This window comes from Meriones unguiculatus, chromosome 20 (assembly GCF_030254825.1).
Source record: "Meriones unguiculatus strain TT.TT164.6M chromosome 20, Bangor_MerUng_6.1, whole genome shotgun sequence".
Taxonomy (NCBI): Eukaryota; Metazoa; Chordata; class Mammalia; order Rodentia; family Muridae; genus Meriones; species Meriones unguiculatus.
In genome coordinates this window covers 25,139,380-25,145,734 of record NC_083367.1, presented here as the reverse complement: position 1 = coordinate 25,145,734, position 6,355 = coordinate 25,139,380, and positions in this window count along the sequence as shown.

Sequence of the window (6,355 nt, the reverse complement as noted above, 5' to 3'; positions counted from 1 at the left end):
TACAGTGGATCACTGTGACCCCACTGAGGCCATTTTAGTCTCTGTATGAGATGCCGACCTGTGCTTTGTGCATGAGGCTGATAAGGCTGTTGTCACTGAGGAAAACACTGAGTATTCGTAAGCAGGGTCTCACCCTCTGGCTCAGCCCTCGTGCATTGCAGGTGCCTGAGGAAGTGGCAGCTGGTATCATTATTTATCATTATTCCACACAAGGCTCTTGGGGACAATCATGGTTGTTTGCATCCGTGCCTGTTGAAGTCGTCCTTGCTTAATGACTTTGCTCCAAAACAACTCCATACCTCACAGCTGCTGGCCAGACAGGCGTCCCACTGGTGGCTGCTTTCCAGTCAGCCTCAGTCACGGCTCACTGCCAGACAGCATGCTTGAGTGAATCCTTAGGGTCTTTTCTGTCTTTGGTGCATCACAGCTTACATCACTGTATTTCCAAGAGGCGACTGCTGAAGAACTGCCTGCCAGTCCTCTCCCTGTCTCTGAACTGGGAGGCAACTGTTACTGTGTGGACAGAAAGTGGCCTAATATTGTGACCTAAATTCTCCTCATTCTATGTTCTGAAAAGCATGCAAAAGTTTTATTCTAGATAAAAACACAGGAAATACCCTTCAAGAAACTGGAGTAGGCACGAATGTTTTGAATGAAACACCTATAGCACAGGAACTAGCCCAAGTGCCAATCGATGGACTACAAGAAAACAAAAGGTACAGCAAAGGAAAAAAAAAAATCATCAGAGTAAACAGACAACCCAAAGGACAGGAGAAAATCTTTCAGAAAATGGGCCAACACCCATTAACACAGTGTGTGTGTGTACACACCTTTAATCGCAGCTCTTGGTAGGCACAGGCAGGTGTATCTTTGTATGTTTGAGGCCTGCTTGGTCTACATAGTGACTTCCATGAAATCCTGGGTTACATTGACCAGGCTAGTCTTGAACTCACAGAGATATGCCTGCCTCTACCTCCCCGACTTCTGTGATTACAGGTGTGTGCAAACCACATCTGGCTGAGGATTCAAGTTTGTTGAACATATGGTTGTGATTTCAGAAACTGAAATTATATACTCCCTCAAGTATTCACATTGCCACATGATTTCTTGCAGTTCAGCTTTTCTTTGTGTTGTGTGAAAGATAGTTGGAGAAAGAAAGATGGTGCATGTGTTTATGAGTATGTGTGACTAGGTGTTTTAGTTTTATTTGCATCACTGTGAGCAAACACCTGAAGCAAAAGAGGGAAGCTTTTATTTTTGGCTCACACTGTCAAAGAGATGTTGCCCCATTATAGCATAGAAGAAGTTCTGTCTGTGGCAGCAGCGAGTGTGGTAGCCAGATATTTTGGTGGAACCTTCTCACAAGGCAGCCAACCAGGAAGAAGAGCTAGCTGGAAATAGGACCATCTATTTCCATCCCTTCGAATTCTTAACCCTGTCCTACTCCCCCCTAACCGAGGCATACTTTCAGAAATTTGCACAGTCATTTAAACTAGCAATCAACTTGGGAATAACTATTCAAAATGCAAGACTTTGGGGGATAATCTAGTGTCAAACCAAAACAGTATGTATTTTTAGAGAATAAAGTTGAAGCATTAGGTAGAAAAATATGTGAAATAGTTTTCATAAATATTCTCAAGTAACATCTTCATTAAAATACACATTTGTGTGAGTTTATTTAATGTTACTAATACAGTTAAAGTTTTACTATAAATGTTGCTTTTATGTGTGTGGTATATGTATACATTGTGTGGGTATACATGTGTGCTGACGGGTGTGAACTTGTTTGTGTGTTGTGTAAGAACAGAGGTCAACACTGGATGTTTTCCTGTATTCATTTTCACCTCACTTTTAGGCAGGATCTCTCACTGAACCTGAAGCTGATGGCTTCCTCTGTGCCACTTGGCTAATAAGTTCCAAGTACTTTTTGTCTTGACTTTTCCAGAGCTGGGGTTACAGACACTGTCACGTCCATGTGGGTTCTTGAGGACCTGAACTCAGGTCCTTGCAGTGAGCACTTTAGTGACTTCCAGGTCTTCTTTTATAAATCTTGGTAAGCACACTTTTTACTTTCCATACTCAATAGGCAGAAGCAGGTGGTTCTTGAGTTTGTGGCCAGCTTGGTCTACTTAAAGAGTTCCAGAACAGCCAGGACTATATAGTGAAACCCTTAGAAAAAGAGAGGTAGAGGGAGAGATCAGGACAGAGAGACATATATGTGTGTGTGTGTTACATTTATCTATCTATCTATCTATCTATCTATCTATCTATCTATCTATCTATCTATCTATCTACTATCTATGTATCTCTCCTAGCACTAGGGGAGGCAGAGGCAGGCAGATCTCTGAGAGTTCGGGGCCAGCATGGTCAACAAAGTGAGTCCAGGACAGCCAAGGCTACACAGAGAAACCCTGTCATGAAAACCAAAGCCAAAACCAAACAGTCATGGCCAAAAGCAACTTGTGGAGGAAAGGGTTTATTTATATTATATTTCTACAACACAGTGCATCATGGAAAGAAGTCAGGGCAAGAACTCAAGGGAGGAACCTGGAAAGAAATCAGGGCAAGTACTCAAGGAAGGAACCTGGAAACAGGAACTGAGTTAGAGCCCGAGGGGCAGTGCTGCTTAGTAGCTTCTCTTTGTGGCTTGCATGGCCTGCTTTCTTATACAGTACAGGACCAGAGGTGGTACCACCCACAGTAATCTGGGTCCTCCCATACCAGTCATCAATCAAGAAAACGCCCTATAGATTTACCCACAGGCCAGTCTGTTGGAAACATTGTCTTAATTTTCTTCTTCCAGTACAATCTTGATCTTGATGAACTTCAAGATTTTGGTGCCCAGTAGTCAGCATCACTTGATTTTAGATCTCCATAGAAAAATTGCAACCTGTGAACTATCACCCTTCCATTTACGTTACATTTAATAATGATAATTTGAAAGCTTATTTTTCCTCATGGAGATAATTTTCAAGATGGGATGTTTACTCACAGCAACGCTAATACCAGTCTTTTCCACAGAGTCAGATTATCACAACTGGTCTTTTCATTAGTTTATCAGACTTTTCAGGGCTTGTACTTTAGTTTTTGATTTATAGGAGGAGACGTGTGAAGATGCGGGTGGTCTCATCCAATCTCCTTTATTCATTCTCTTCCTAGGTGCCAGCTTCTTGTTCTGGTCTCTCTGCGTGCTGGCTGTGCAGTTTCTGGGGGAGCCATGCTGCCTCTCTCCTATGAGTCTTCATGGTCATGGTTTCTTTCTTCCATTCTTTTACTAGCTCTCATCGGCTTTTCAAATTTACCCAGACAACACTGCCTTCAGGAACTCATCCATGACCTCCTCTGTAGTTAAGATTTTAGTATGGAAGGACAGAAATCCAATACAATTAGGCCATGGCATAATAGAAGGGCTTTAGGAACAAAGAAACAGGGAGCAAGTTAGAGCAGAATCCTGCAGGACCCAGGCTTGAGTGGTGAAAACCACGGCTCTTCCTGCACTACTTTGCACCAACGGTCCATCTGAGCTTTCTGTTGTGAGACTCTTTTGCCGACTCAGCCCAATACAGTTAGTTTCCATTTACCTTTTTTTTTTTTTTTACATTTGGGCCATCAAGAATAGCAGTGACAGCAAACTGCATAGCTCAAGACAAATAACAACAACGACAAACTTAGTCACAGCTAAGTCAGTAGATTGTCCAGATCTGTGAGGCATTCATTGCTCATGCCAGTCGCGGAAGCAGGCACGGAGCCATGGTCCAGGGTGCACAGGATGCCTCCTGTGAGTGACCAGTTGGGAAATAGTTTTCTAACGCATAACACAGGTTGTATAAGCAATGATGGCCATGACATCTGTGGCCTTCACTTTGGGATTGGTAGCTTTCCTGTGGTTTCCCAGCAACGCTTTTCTACTGTGTGTGCGGCTCTTAAGACACTGCAGTAAACTTTACTAGCAGGCCAGACTAGAAACTTCTGTAAAGGGAAGATGTTCTTTTACTTCTTAAATCCCCGTCATCTCCTCGTAGTCCTTGGTATGCAGTGAATAAATGTGTATTGCAAGGTTGGTGTACTGACATTTACACCATGATTCATATTATTTTGATAATTATAGAGCAATTAATTAGGCATATTAATATAATAATTTATTGCCTCTCTATTTTGGAGCCTAGGTTGTTTTGTTCTGTGATACATTCACCACAAAATGGGTCATCAGTTTTCTGATGACAGCTTTCTTATTCGGAACACCCCCTAACAAAATACTGGCTTCGGGCTGTTCTGCTTATAAATATGGATGCATCTTGACTTTTTGTACTTCTGTCTTAGTTACTCAAACTTTAGCTTAAAGTAGCTGAAATTGAAAATGATGAAGGAGTTTTCCCGAATGTGTTCTACAGGTTCATCATCACATCGACACCCAAACCAGATGTGTGCACACAGAAGAAAGAGAAAGTTAGCTAGCTAAATGCCACGGCCAAGATTCTTGATGAGCATAGGTGCAAGAATTCCCGACAAAATGCTCCCACACCAAACACTGTAGGCAGTGTGTTTAATCAATTACTCATCATGATCACGTGGCCTGCATCTCAGGCTGTAAGAACAGCTGGACACACAAGTGAATAAATGCAAGGACACCTCATATACAGAATGCCCACAAAGCAGAAGAATAAAGCTACGCTCTTACTTTTTACTAATTGTAAACATCACCTCAGAATGGGTTAATTGTAATAATGCAAGACCTAAAACTAAGAAAAGAAAACAGGGGAAGTGCTTCAGACCATTGGAATGGAGGAAGGTTTTCTTGGCTGAGAATACAAAAGCACAGGGAACCAAGGCAAAAACAGGGAGATGGGATTAGTAAAAGTAATATTCTGTACATCCTAAGGATTCGATCAATGGAGTGAAGAGACCAGCTAGGAAATGAGGAAAATGAATGCAACTGTGCATCTAAGGGTTAGAATCTGGAGTGTAAAAGGAACTAGACTTCAGCAGCAACAATAACCACCCCCACAGACACTTCTCAAAATATAACATCCAAAGAAACAAAAGTATTTAACCACGTTAAAAGTTGCTAATCAAGAAGGAAACGAAGACCGAAGCTCATACCAATATCCTGGCACACCAAAGCTGAGAAGAGTGTGGCCAGAGGGAGCCCCTTTACTTGGTTGGTGATGATGTAGATGAGTACATCCATTATAGAAAACAGTTGCTCAAAATATTAAAGGGAAAGCTAAGTGTGGTGGCATATGCATTTGATCCCAGCACTTTCAAGGCAGAGGTAGGTGGATCTCTGTGAGTTCAAGGTCAGCCAGGGTTATACAGTGAGATACTGTCTCAAGCAAACACTATAAAAGGGAAACTTCCTTATGACCCAGCAATCTCACACTCGTTGATACGTATCCAAGAAAAATACAAGGACTGTGTTGAAGAGACATCCTCACACCTGTCTGTATCCGTTTTTCACAAGGAATATTATATGGAAATGCCTTACACATCTAGTAACTGAGGGATGGATAAAGGAAGCGTGGCATGGATACACAATAGATTGCTTTTCAAGTATAAGAGGAAAATGAAATCTTGTTATTGTGAGAGTGTGGTCAGAACTGGAGACCATTATATTAAATGAAATAAACCAGAAATAGAAAGACAAGTGCTGTAGGACTTCATTCATGCCACATTAAAAAGATGGAGTGTAGAAGGGTGGTTATCACAAGCTGAGGAGGGGAGGGGGAGGGGAAGGGAGAGAGGGAGGGATAGATGAGTGGATAGCATGTTACAGTTAGGAACGAGCAGTTCTCATGGGCCACTACCAAGGAGGGTGGGTGCAGACATCAGGAATCAATGATTTATTTTTAAATGGTAGGAGGGTTTACAAGTTTTTAGCAGGAATGGACATTTTGACTGATTCAAATATGATACAATATCTAATGCTACAATAACAACTAATTTAAACAAACAGTATCTAAACTTATACAGTGTAGCATCCACTAAAATGGATAGTTTTTATATATGTGACAAAATTCTTATAAATTCAGAAAGTAAAGACAATACTTTGTCACTCATTTTGTAAAGACATTTGTTTGAATGGAACAGGACCTGTCAAGGGATTTTTAATAACCACCCACACTTTCTTTACACACATTTACATCTTCTTGTGTGTACGTTTACATTTTCATCTTTCAAAAGTTAACTTTGTTATGAGGTGGGAGACTAAAAGTGTAAAAAAAGCCATCTTTTTTTACATTTTGTTTTAATAATTTTTTGTTTGTTTGTTTGTTTGTTTTTCCAAGAATTAAGGAATGATGCAGAATGAGTTCCTGTTCTCTCTTGGAACGAGAGAAAGTTGAGTCTTTACTCTGTG